Here is a 14,701-nt window from a genome sequence, read left to right on the forward strand (position 1 = left end):
TAAATAGGTGGTAAATTTACTACTCTATACTCTGCAGCTCATTATGCAGCTCATTAAAACGTAACACTGACAGCATAACTTAAAACAGTATTTCTGGCTGTTTTAGATTTAAGACACCATGTAGTTTGTTTGAAAAAAAACATTCACATGGTTAGGATGTCCCCACATTATCTATTTTTCAAGATCACTATTTTTGTGGAAAACTGTTTTTAGATTTTTCAATAGTAATATCCAGCAATACACACAAAGACACATGAGGCACTTGTTTCTCTAAAACAGGTTTCTTAGTTCCTGGAGGTCTTTGTGTCATCTGTTTTTTATTTTAACCTGATTAGTCCAGTAAACAATTAGCTTAATTATTTTATAAATTAGACATATAAAGGATTTTTCTAAAGGTCTTTTAGTGTTGATTATATAATACATTAATTTAATTAAAGATCGAGTTACCTGATAGATCCCCTTAGTGTCCACTTAGAAGTGTTGCAGTTATGCAGCTCATTAACTAATTAGACCAACTGAATGTGGTTGGAACAAACACCAAAAGATACTGGCCCCTCCATGAACTGAGTTTGAGACCCCTGGTTTAAAAGGGAAGAAATAAGAAACTGTTTTAAGAATATATTTTTGCACAGCATGAATACATTTTATTTATTTTGCTAGACACACAGGTGACAAACCTACAGTTCACAGAAATTGGATGTTGACTTGTGGACCTGATGTGGGATCTCTTCATGAAACTATTGATATAATCATATGAATATATCATGTGATTATAAATGAAACATTATTCACTCCAATATGTTTATTGAAGAGTTTCTTTTAGTGTAGGTCTTTGGGATGATATATATTGCAGGTTTGTAGATAATTTTGATTATGAATGTATACCCCCATGTGACAAAAAAAACCTTGATATTTTTCTTTGTTCTTTAACTCTTTTTGCTTTTAATGGGCAATCAAAGCTGCCAGATTAATGGGGGTTCCTGAGATAAAGTCTCACTATTTTGCATAATCAAATAGTTTCTAGTTTTCATTGAGCCACATTTAAATATCATGAATCTAATGCAAATCATAAGAAGATGAAAAGCAACTTTTTCCCATATGAAAAGACATTAGTTTTCGTCTCTGATATTTTCTGGAAAACAGCGATAAACAAAGAACTTTAAGCTCTTTGAACAGTTGTTTAGGTAAGATTCCCAAGTCCCACTTCACTACTACCTTTAAGAGTTCAAAAACACTTTCTTTGCTTACTCAAAGAGAAACAAAATATTTGGAAAACTAGAGGCTTGCCTCATGACAGGATATTGCAGCCTGCCATTACTTTGTAAATCATTTGTGCTCGTGTTGCCAGTTTCTTGAGGTGGTCTGAAAGTCATTCAAACATCCTGCCTATTCTGTCTGCTTTTTGGGGACAATGTATTTCATTGTTCTCCCCATGGCATCACTTATTTCTTGTTTCTTCTGAGACATTGGGCCAATTGTACAGAATAAACCCAAAGACTAAAGATTAAAACACAAAACACACAGATCTTTGGTGTATTTCAACATAGGCGGGACCAAGATATTTCAGGACTGTAAATTTTGAAATACCTTAAATTTTGAAATAGCACGCTGAAAATTGTAAATGTGTAAAAAACACATGCTACTGTTGGCATTAAACATCTGATGAAAGAGGACTTTGGGTGGCGCCTGGTTAAGATTGTTAAGACATTTAAACTCAGTACATGTTCCCTTTTTGTAGTTAAATAAAATTTCATTTTAGGGCAGTTTTTACAGCTGTACCCCATTATGTAAAGTCCCAAGAAGGTTGACCTGGAGGATAGAGCTGTCCATCTAGCTTACATATTGTTGGCATATGAAGTTTCCTGTTAATGGCTGGACAGACCTTTTATCTTTTTTAAGTGTTTCACTATACTGACTGATAGTTCATTCTTGGCATGATAGAGATTTCACTCCAATTCTTCCTGAATTATTCTGCCAATACCATACAGTACAGAAAATCTTTGACACCAATGCAGAACTCCTTTCACTAGCTCAGTGTGCTGAGCTTTCGACTTTACCTGCTCAAGTTGAGTATTTGTACAGCATCTTTCGAGTCTGAAGTTGGATCTTGTTTTTTTCTCTGTACTTTCGTTTGAGGATGTTCGTGTTATAACAAAGATATAGTCTTATTTCTTTGTGAATTAGATGATTTGATTTAATGATAATACATGTCTTGTTCTGGTATTTGATTTGGGGGTGATTAGTTATTACTTTTTATTGCTGTTTTTCAGTAGCTGAGCTACATACTGTATAGGCAGTGCAACCAGTGAAGTACAATGCATTGTGATTCAAAATGTGTGTGCTTTAGATACAGCTATTATTATAATATATTTACCTTGTTTCAGTATTAGTGATATACATGTGAATGGCTCAGTCAGGGGAATTTCGAAATATTTTCATCATTTTAACTTTATTTATTTTTTGCTTAATTAAAGTTTGAACGATTACATGAGAAACCATGCAGATTTTTCTGGAAAATATATTGCTTTTATATGCTAATTACAAAATAAAATGTTAATGGGAAAAAAAGAACAAAAACAGAAATCAGTTTTCAAAATTAGCCATGGATCATCAGTCCCTAGAGTTATACATGCTCTCAAAAGAAAAGATCAAAAAAGAGCATTTTGAGACAGAAACCAAACTGACTCAAACAGAGGAACAAGTAAAAGGTTTATTCCATGCTAAAAAGAGAAGAAAGAAAACACGACATTTCAGCTGTGGACTCTTCTTTGGGTGTCATGGAATAAACCTTTTACTTGTTCCTTTGCAGCCTATGCATGCTGACGCAGGTACCTACTTGAACTACTTCTGACTAAAATAGAGAAGGTTTTCTTCAGGCTGCATCAGAGATACAGTGGTATATGTGTCGGATTGGGTTCCCTTTCCTGCGAATTAACCATGCCAGAAAAATGGACATCACATTTTCTAGATGACATTGCAGAGAGTAAGGAAGAGGAATTTCAAGGGTTACTTCACTTTATTACTTCTAGTCTGTGATCAGGAGAGGAAGGGGAGGCCAAAATATTTGCACAGTGGCCCACAATAGTCAGGTTCATCCACTGCTATTATTGAATTAAATAGTAGAACACCACTGCTGTGGAATTGCCCATCTAATGTTTTACAATTTTTATCAAAACCACAACAGCCTTTTGGTTTGACAGTGAGGTTATGACAGAAATGAGACAGCCTCAGCTAGGGTGTACAGTTCGGTGTTTCTTCCTATTTCTTAGGTTATGTTTCTACTCAGTGTTTCTTAATGGGGAAGCAATTAGGAAGGCAAATAAAACTTTGAGACATATAGTAAAAAGGATAGAAGTTACATTATGGGATGTTATGTTAAAATTGTACTGTATAATGCATTAGTAAAGTCGCATACTGTGTACAATTTTGGTCACCACGTGATAAAAAAATTATTGCTCCTCTGTAATCAACTGTTAAAACTCCAAGGTCTGGTAGCTGAAAAGAGAGGAGACAGAACGAAGTGGATAATTACATGATTTCCCCTTCTTTCTTAAGCAGAATATTCTGGATATTTGTAATCTCCTGAAGAATTTTTAATTTAGTTATGTCAAGCAGAATTACTCAAATGTTAGTGTGTTTCATTTAATGCAAAATAGATGAAAACAGGGTTCTAAAACTCACTTAAAATTTAAGAATGATACCCTCAGTGCCAGATTTACCCTTTGTCATATCCTGAACTATCTCATTTACTAAAGATGTGGATATTGGTAACACTTTTATTGACTGGGTAAATGAAGACCTGGACCGAAATGAAGAGATTAGAGAAACAATTTTCCAGATCATTTCAATACTCAAACTAAACAAATTAGAATATAATGTGGTGTTTATAGACATAGGAACATGACCATATTCCTCCTGGGTTAATGTAATGACAGGAAACTGCAAGCTGTTCGTTGTCATTTCAAAGCTAGTAAATGGCTGAGTGGACTGCCATTAATTATTTTGGCTTGATCTACAGTACATACTGTATAAAAAAACATAGCAAAGTATCTAAGCAGCTGATTTTTTTCTAACAATATTGATTTCCGTTGCAGCAGCCTCAGAAAAATTAAGCTGTTGAACGCAACAATTGCACAGGGCAGAAACCATGCCTGTAAAAGGGTGATGCGGTACATGAAGAGTGTTTTACTGGGACTGGTCCTCTTTTCCAGAAGTTTTTATAATCATTCCAGCAGGGCATTCCACTGTCCCATTTGATTTAGGGTAAGGTGAACTTGTTTCAATTTTGAACTTTACCAAAGTCTTTGAATGTTTGTGATGAAAATGATGTTCCATCCATTCATTTTCTAACCTCTTCATCCAATGCACGGATCACAGGGGAGCTGGAGCCTATCACGGCAAGCATCGGATGCAAGGCAGAATGCATCCTGGATGGGATGCAAGTCAAGTTATAACCCATAACTCAAAATTATCACCTCTAGAACCCTTTCTCTTGCAAGGCCTTGTCTGATTGTTTCAATTATGATTGCCGATATTTCACTCAAAAGGCCGATTACTTTGATGTAGTGGGGGAAGTAATCTTTAAGCACCAGAAAATTGCTTCCAGGGGAACAAGTCAATGCCCTCTACTAAGGACGACCTGGTATAGATATACATGTACGGCTCACATGTGCTTCATGTGGTGAACTTTCTTATAGACATTGCTTTTTAACCTAAAGGGCATCCATCTTATTCTTAACTGAGCATAACACATAGCCTCTTTTTCTTGCTCAGCTGTGAAGGGCTTCTCGAGCTTCCACAATTCATTAAACACCAAAAGTCACTGTACACTGTAATTGATAATCTGGCACAAGAGAAGTATGTAAAAAAAACATTTGCTAGACATTTAAGTTAGATACTGACAATAACAATTTCCTGCCTTGAACTTTGTTGGTGAAGTGGTGTGGAAACACAATTGGGATATTAGCTATTATTGACGTATTATCAACCAAGGAAAAAAAATGGCATAAAATGTCACAATTACAGCAGTCACACAACTATTATGGGAGCTGCTTTGATTTATAAAAAACACTGCAGGAGAAGACATTCATAATTGAGCATCCTGGTGTGAGTGTACAGTAGCACGAAATACAGATTTTCAGTAGACTGGAACTAAGACAACAGAACCCATTTCATACTTGAACTGTTCCTAGATTTTGATTTTTAATAAACAAAGCTCAGCAGAAAACAAATTCGAGTACTGAATTTTCCAGCAGACTTGACTTTCCATTTTACTGGTTTTAGTAATCTTCTTTGCCATGAGATCTTTGAAGTCAGATATATGAGTGTTAGTGCCCTCCATCTCCTAAATTTATATTACAATACTTTCTCTAGTTTCTTTGGCAATAATTTCTCTAGTTTATTCACTCTTGCTTTAGCAAGAGGGTTGACAGTTCTAGTTAACTATATAATTTAATTGCAGGGTAGTATGAATACTTATTTCTAGAATTTAGAATAAGTAAGCACAATATGCATCTGTAAAAAAATGAGTTACAAATAAGAATGTGCAAAGAAAATGACTACATAAAGCATTACTTTATCTGTTAAATAAAGTATCGGCCACAGCTGTTCAAGATCTTCACAGTGGGAAGGAAAGTGTCATTGCTCTCAGGCCATCGTGTTACCACTACCATTTAATGCATTTTTCAGAAATCAGAACAGCAAAATAATGCAAAGTAAACATGGTGTATAACTAAAAAAGAAAAATGTCAGAAGGGATTTGTAAGAAGCATACAGTTACATTCATGTCTAGCCATCTTTGTAAAGCTGACAAATTCAATGAATAAATGAACTGCAACACTGTACGTTTTGTCTCATCTATTTCCCACTCATCAAGTGCCCCAGATAGAGGCTCTGTTTTAACCCATACCTTACCCTTAGAGAAATAATGGAAGAAAAAAGTATTTGGGACATGAGACCGTATTCCAATGCACCAGTGTAGGTGCACACCTTGTAAACATCTTATTTTTAGCATGTATTTTGTGACAGGAAGGCAGGTTCAGAGATGATGGCAGCTCCCGTTTGAACTACATTTATTGCATAAAGCCAAAGGAGAATGACATTCCACCCTTGGAACAACACAATTCTTCAGGAGGCTTCTGGAATTCCACAACTGTGGTATAGAACATGGCAACCGTGGAAGTAGCTAAAAAGATGACATATTAATGGATGCTGTGGTTATCCAAGTGTTTGAGAAGATTTTCTGGAGAGAAATATTTGAATTGCAAGTACTGTACCTTTGGAAGAGTTTCAGGGAAGAGTATCGGTTTTGAAAACCGATAAGCCACTTATCATTCAAGATTGACATCATGAATCTGGGATCTGAAGAAGGCATCAACCTGAAGAAGGCTTCACAGCCAAAACGTTGTGTTTTCTCTCTTCTCTTTTCAGCATGGAATAAACCTATTGCTTGTTCCTTTGAAATCTAGAGATGGCTCCTTAATGCTTTGATCACCTCCCATTCATCACTGTTACCAACAGCACTCTATGAATTGCTTAAAATGAGGATTAAACAGTTTTGTTGGGTAGATTTTAATGATAAATAATAATAATTTGGAATATAAATACTGTACCTGTATGTGTTCTATTTCTGAGTCTTTCATTATTCATGGGTGTCCCTCTAGTGGTAGACAGGTAGAGTTTTAGTGATTTACTGAGTTTTAGTTTTAGTGACAAAAATATGTATGACTACTTAAGATGGTTTAGTTTAGTGAATTAGTGTAATTAAAGAACTTGTTCAAAATTCCTGCCAAGAGCTGCAAACCCTTAAAAAAATTAATGCTATCTTTTTTACGTAAAAAAACCCCTTAAAAGCACTGGCTATCACAAACCCATATGTCACACTGTCATAAAGTGGTAGTCATAACTGAACATACAATACATTACAATATACAATATACTGATGCATTTAAATATCCAGCATGCACGAAAGGAAAAAGCAATAATTATGCTCATTAAGTTCTAGTCTCACTGCGTGTGGCTCACCTCAGACATCATGCAGGATGGGCAGATGGTAATAACCACAGGAGAGGCATAAACAAAGGAAATGGTCCATATTCTGTTCTTTTTTTTGTTTCAAGTTTTAACATGGGCACTGTTTTAGTTACAAATTAAATAATGTCAATGCAATGTAACTGCATGTCGGATGTCTGTAGGTCTCACATCTGAATCCCAGGTGTTTATGCTGGAAGGCTGCAGTATTGGCTCTCAGATTTTTGTGATGTCTCTCAGATTTCCTGGATGTGGGATGTCAAAATCCACATCATTCAATGTGTGCCAACATATGTTCTAATAACCACCCTGACACTTTCTTATTCAGCATCACAATACAGTTAAATTAACACGCGATTGGAGAACTGAGTCAGTTAGCAGGCTTTCAGGAACTAAGAGAGGTTAACTCCACACTGAACATTTTTGCTATTGTGGAGCCTTCAAGCTGGAAGACTTAAAAGCCCAATAACTCAACAACAAATCTGTTTGTTCCTATATTATTTATTTTCCTCAAAAGTACAGGTAGAGTTTTAGAAATATTGAAAGTTTCACTTAAAAATATTCAGTAGGTTTGCATATTACACTCCTTGTTTAGACATTGTAAAATGTGTGATTAAATGTGTTACTAAATTGTTTTTATGGCAGAAAATGTTCATGTTAAAGTATTTCAGAAATTTCCTGTCCATTGACTATGTTGGACTTTTCTAACGCATCAATCTAAAATTAGTAAAACATGTACTGTGACTAGCAATCGCTGACTGTTAGCATTTTTGTCTAATGGCCCTTGGATGATGGGTTCAATTCTGATCTGGAACATAGCCAGTATGGAGCTTATGTTTACGCCAGATGAATGTGGATTTCTTCTTCAACTGATCCATTTTCTTCCCACCAACCACAGACACATTGGATAAGTTGGTGTTTCTAAATTGTGAGTGTGAGTGTCCTGTGACGAACAAATAACCCATCCAACAGGAATACATACTTTTCTAATGATGGGTAAATCAATCAGTACTGTTAATTTCATACAGAAAATACAGGATAAAGTACTTACAAAAAGTGCCTGGGACCCCCACGTAGAGTCAGGAGTGACCAAAGGGCAACAGCACAGGTAGAAATGGTGAGGAGGAGGAATGCAGAAGATGTACAGTATGAGAGGGAGAGAAGGAATTATGTATTGTATTTATATCTTTTTCTGTGTGGAAATGATATCAGGAGTGATTACAAATTGCTGACAGCTCTTCTAATTGCTTAGAAAGTCCGCCCAATTGAATTGCAGTATTTTGTGTCTGAATAATTACAGCTTCCCATTATGAAACCTTTAACATCCTTAGACAATTCTACCTAATTTAATCAGACAAAGTTCTATTGCACTTACTACCCTGTTATGAGTAAGGCTTTTGATTAATGACTGACAGGATATGGGTTCAAGTCCCTTTGCCATTGCGCCCTAAAGCGAGGCACTTCACCACAGTCCACCTGTGTATTGTAATCAACATTGCTGGGGAGTGAGTAATCTTTGTGTTACCAGAGTCCCCCTTAGAGAGAGGGGAGTCACTTGTACTCTAGGCCACGTATCGCTACAGAAACCAGGATAAACTCTGGTATGGACTTGGAGTTCAACTATTCAAAGTCCAATCTAATCACAGATCCCAATGTTATGTCTTTCATATTATTCGGCAGCACATATACTAAAATTGGAACGATACAGAGAAGATTAGCATGGCCCCTGCACAAGGATGACATGCAAATTCGTGAAGCATTCCATATTTTTGTGGCAGAGCGGTGGCTAAGGATCTGCACCTGTGACTGGAAGGCTGCCGGTTCAAATCCCGCAGCCAGCAGAGGAATCCTACTGCTCCAGGGGTGTCGTACAATGGCTGACCCTGTGCTCTGACCCCAAGCTTCTCTCCTTGTCTGTGTCTCATGGAGAAAGGCTGGGGTATGCGAAAAGATGAATTCCTAATGCAAGAAATTGTATAGGGCTAATAAAGAAACATTACATTATATGACGTAATGGTAATCTGTAATGGACTGGTAATGGACTGGTAATGGAATTCAGTATGTCCTGCCTTTGCTGCAGTTATTTGCTACTAAAAACATATTTATTTGATCTCTAACAGAAGTGTCAGTACCCTCCTTATAATGTATTATAGAGATCTCCCTTTATTCCTTTATATTGTGTCAGCGAATGGAGAAGTAAGCAGCCAGCACAACAGGTTGCAAGCTTACAGGGGTTTATTGTCTTTAATCTTTAACAGGTGTGTGCTAGTCACTGACAGAAAGCGTAACATTCGCCAACACTTCATGTGGAAAAGTAAAATACCTACCCCTTTTTATAGGGGAAGGACGGAATTAAGTGAGCACGCATGAGGTAGAGGGGAACAGGTCAAGGAGATAGTCCTGGCGCAACAGGATTGTAATTCTTAAAAATCTACACATTATATGTATCCCCTTTTCTTGGACAGCCACAATCCTCTCATTCCAGTATTTTTTTAGCCTTCTTAGCATGTTTCTTAAGCCAATACTATGTTTTAATAATCCTAATTTTTAAACATATAAAATGTTAATCGGCTTTATTCGGCTTGTTAACATATTTGAGTGTCATTGTTCCTATGTTTAAAAAAACGGCTTTATGCGGCTTTGATTTAAATACAGTCACCAGATTCTCCTTCTTAAGGATTCTCCTTAAGATGTCAACTGGCAGATGTCCCGCTTTCTCCAAAAGGAGATGTCTGTTCTTTAGACTTAGAATCCTCTACACCTTTAAAATTATATATTTTGTCTTCACTCCTTGTGTTTACTTGCCCATAATACTGGTAGTGCTTTAGAGAACACTGAAACAAAAATAATGTTGATCAATAATTTTACTCTATATTATTAACATTCATAAGATCCTAAAATGCCATGAATTATACATCAAATAATTTTGGAAAATTATGTTTTATTATAATTGATTTTACACTGTAATTTAACTTCTCATTTTAATAATGTTGTTACATCTGGGCCTTTACATTTTTGTTTGTTGCAGAATTAAAAATCTAATATGATAAACGACAGCAAGGCAGATGCTTGTTTTCATGGGTGGCATGGTTGACTACTAAGCTCTTTTGTCCTTTGTCCCCACAACAGGTTCTTTATATCTCCCAGAACCCCTAGGGCACCCACAGATCAGACGACACGATAACCTCACATAACTGTAGTTTTTATTCCACTAACAGCCACAATCAGTCATCTCTATTTACTATCCTCGGAACGAGTTAAAAAAGAGGTATGCCTAAGAGCAACCATATCACCCTGCAACTCACAACTGGCTACCCACTGAAGCTAAGGGGGTGTGAGCCTGGTCAGTACCTGGATGGAAGACCTTGTGGGAAAAAACTAAGGTTGCTACTGGAAGAGGTGTTACTGGGGCCAGCAGGGGGTGCTCACCCTTTGGTCTATTTGAGTTCTAATGCTCCAGTATAGTGACAGGGACACTATACTGTAAAAAGGTGCTGTCCTTCGGATGAGACATTAAACCGAGGTCCTGACTCTCTGTGGTCATTAAAAATCCCAGGGTGTTTCTCGAAAAGAGTAGGGGTGTTACCCTGGCATCCTGGCCAGAGACACATGCAGAAGCACATGAACACTCCATGGACCCCAGATATGCAAAACCAAATGTTCCAAAAGAAAAGCCCTGCATCACTAAATTCCTTTGGTTCCACCAAAGCTTTCTCTCTAGCCACAGCTGTCCAATCCTGGTTTCTCTGAGGACAATAGTGGATGGCGGGGGAGGAAGATGATACCTGACCCTTCCTCTGCTGCTCCCCTCTGTAGTGTTCTCCTCTGGTGTCTTAGTCCTCACTGGTATCCGGTGGTGCAGTCCGTATTCCCCTAAATTCTTGATTGAGGCTTATAAAGTCCCCTCCTGGCCAAAGCTCTAGGACTGAAAAGAAGTGTGGGGTGTCATGGTGACTTCTTGGGTATAATTAGAGATAATGACTCAGGGTTAATTAACTAACTGGCTGTATGCAGATTGATAGTCATAACAATGGATTGTCTATTCTTCCCTTGCTCTAGAGCCCCTTCCTAGTCTCAGCCGTAGTTAAACCCATCCTACAGTCCAACAGGTCACTTACAAATTTTATTAATTGTCAGGCGCCTTCACAAATGGTGTGTTGGTGAATTTTGTTAATTGGCATCTGCCGCCGTGCTTGTGCTAGGAAGACCTTTAATTGAGGGGAAGCTTAAATAACGAAGAAGCAAAATGACATGCTGTATCAACCCTGACAGCAACACTGGCCATTATATGCAAACGTAAAGTCAATATAGTCCCCAAGCTGCTGGTTTGCCTCCAATATTTGTCATTCTGTGACAATAAGCCACTAATATAAACCACAAATATAACCTCCATTTTATTTGGAGAAGTATACATTCAATCTCAAAGTACAGCCTGCATCCAATTAAAATCCTGTAAGGCCTGGAAATAGATAGATACGTCAATTTCAATGATGAGATTGCCCTTTTCTGCAGCCTTGGTCAACTGGGACTCAGCCTCTCTCTGTGACTGTAATGTCTGAGATCTTTCTCTTTGTTCTTGAAGTGTATGCCACTTCACTGAAGGGCTGTTCAGCCAGCTCTTTTAATTCTTCCAATTCACTCATACTGCAAAGGCCAACAAGCTGTTTCTCCAAGTGCTTTGATCCAGCTGCTTTGATCTCGAGGTACTTAGCTAGCACTGCTCACAGATTCCACAAGTTCCCCTAGATGGTGTAATTCGGAAAATGTTCTTTAAGTTGTGCATGGGATTGGTCTTATTTCTTCATATAAATGAGCTTTCTATTTGTTGTCATCATTTATTATAAAAAATGATATCGACTTAATCTCTGAAATCTTTTTTCTCCTTTGCCATTGCAAGTGTTTTTTAAGCACCAAAAGGTGGAATGAGTGCACACGTTTTGAAAGATTTCTATGATATGTTTTCAAAACAGTCTTCAAGTAAAAAGGTGGTAATTATTTGTGTAAAAATTAAACAATTATGATACAAGTAGGGAAACATGGCGGTGCAGGGGTTTGCATTGATACCTTCAATGCTGAGGCCTGGGGTTCAATTCCTAGAGTGCTATTTGTGTGGAGTCTGAACTGTATGTTCCCTTTGTGTTTGTGTGGTTTTCCTCCTGGTGCTATGGTTTCCTCTCAAAGAACAAAGACATGCTGGTGGGTACTGTATATTGGCTTCTGGGAACACTGGCCTTGGTGTAAATGTGTGCGAGTGTGTGCTTATTTGTGTCTCTGTGTGCCCTGAGATGGACTGAGGTCCGGGGTCTATCCTGCCTTGTGCTTGTTTCTGGCCGGGATAGGCTCTGGCTTCCTCGCGACCCTCTATCGGATAAAGTGGTACGAAAATGGATGGATGAATACAAGGAGCAAAAGAAAGAAAATGTTTGGCAATTTGTAAAACAATCATTTATTCTGAAAAGTGGACAAAGCAAACTTTTCTCAGGAAAAAAAAGTGAAGACTTTGAACAAGCTTAGGATGTCAGCTCAGGTACGTAATGTATTCTAATGCTGTAGTTTCATCTAAAAAAATAATAGAATATTGAAAATATATTAATAAATGTCATTGCTTTCATGTGTGTGTTAGACATGTAAGATCCAGTCCCCACATCACGATACAGACTGTATCACAATTTTGTTTCCTCTCTTCCAAAGGGCAGTCATGGTTCGGATAAAGTACATAAACAACCAAACATTAATTAGAATCCGAAGCTGAAAGATTAACCTTCAAGAAACCCCACTGTTTCTCCCTCAGCGTTTCCGGCTTCTTTATTGCTGAACCATATGGTGTTTGGAATTACAAAGTGCTCATTGTGAGGGCATGCACATTGATTTACATGATGCTAGCAGGGGCAGAAAATATTACTGAACTACCTGAAAACTTTGTAACACAGAAACCCCATGTCTTTCCAGACAGCACTTAAACTGGGCTGTGAATTTTGATAGAGTAGCTGCATCTATTTTTTCTTATGCATACTGTGCAGCAAAAAAATAAAATTGCAACCATCAAAACAAAATGCAGTACAATTCAAATGTATTTCAACACCAAAGTTAAAAAACTGTTATTTTGCTTTATAGCTAAGCAATCTGTAATCACGAGATGTGATCACGTGAATAATGTGAATGAAAATATTTCAGTTTTGGATCATTTCTATGAGTTTGAACAAAAACAGAATAATTAGAACAATACGTTCTTTGTGTGTAAGTAAATGTCAGAGCGTAAGGTACAGAAGCATGTGGTTGAGTATCTCTTTAAGACTTAGTCAGTCTATCGTTTTTCACTTTGTTATCTCCCAATGAAATTCTTGGCTGCATTATCTGTATGGTTTGGTCACAGAAGCATTTTCTACTACAGAAGCAGACAAAATGCTACTGTATAATTCAGAATTCATTCTGCAGCTGCCATCATTACTTACATCATCAGTAAAGCCAAATAGCTGGGCAAGCATGGTCAGGCCATGACATTACCTCCACCATCTGCACTTCCTTTCATTCTCCACACTTTAACTTTCCATTACTTTTGTAAAAGTTCACCTTGTTCTCATCTCTCATTTATGGAACTTTGTTCTAAAACCCCTGGTTCACCTTTATACTACTCTAGCAGATTCAATTCTAGCTTTTCTGTTCTTGGTGCTGCTGGTGCATGATGACTGCTATGCTTTGTTACCCAGGTGGGTGCTGCACTTCAGCAGTGGATGAAGTGAGTCTCCTGCTTTATGCAAAGTAACTCGGAACCCCTCAGGATGAATAGTATTGCACAAACATAATTATAATGAACTTCTAAAACATCTTCTACACTGTTAAGATAATGGTGGGGATTATCTTGCACATTTTTCTTGCTACATGTCACAAGAATGCAGTAAGAATGCACTAAGGTAATGGAATAGGAAGGGCATTTTTGTGCCATGTGTGGACAAGATAGAAATGGTATAGCGACGCTCGCTGCCTTGTGTCTGAAATAGCTGGGGTATTGAGCACACATTAATGTCAGATAAATATTATGGATACAACATTTGAACTTCTCAAGTAAATTGGGTGTTGGTGAATTTGGATATTGGAAGTACTGTAGGAGTGTGGGAAGCTTTATATTGTATGGGAATACTGCTAAAGATACTACATTTAGGGGTAGACTTAATGAATTAAACAGATGTAAGATCTGAATTTATGATTGAGGACGTGGTCACCAATGTTTTCATTTTTACTTTGGTTATAAAAAAAACTTCCGAACTTTCCCTTCTTGATGAGCTATTTTCTTTCATGTACAATTCACTAAGAAACAAAGAAGCATTCTAATCTAATGTACGAATTTTGAAAAAGTTTCTGATTCTGAAATCTTGCACATACAGTACACATGTTGTTACATTTTTTTTGGTATTTTAAAATATGTAAGCAACACTTAGAAAATGACTAAATAAAATGCAACACTATGAATGGAAGTTATTTAAAGTAAAACGTCATCAAGTACATTGATTGGCTGGCATAAGAAGCCATGAAAATAAGTAACTATTTATTCATGTGGTGAATTTTAGGTACAGTGTCCTGGCAGAATACCAAGACCAATGAAAGTATAAAAGTTTCATTTAATTAAAAGTAAATCCACATTAAATGCACAATCAATACATCTGTACTATTATTT

General features: G+C 37.1%; 1 non-coding gene across 1 annotated transcript; it reads left to right on the forward strand.

Moving 5' to 3' along the window:
* Nucleotides 1–8,695: 8,695 nt before the first annotated feature.
* Nucleotides 8,696–8,800, forward strand: LOC148837483 (U6 spliceosomal RNA). The gene has a single exon (XR_016090908.1). It is a non-coding gene; the product is annotated as a U6 spliceosomal RNA (small nuclear RNA).
* Nucleotides 8,801–14,701: the final 5,901 nt, after the last annotated feature.

This window comes from Atractosteus spatula, chromosome 3 (assembly GCF_055471065.1).
Source record: "Atractosteus spatula isolate fAtrSpa1 chromosome 3, fAtrSpa1.hap1, whole genome shotgun sequence".
Lineage (NCBI taxonomy): Eukaryota > Metazoa > Chordata > Actinopteri > Semionotiformes > Lepisosteidae > Atractosteus > Atractosteus spatula.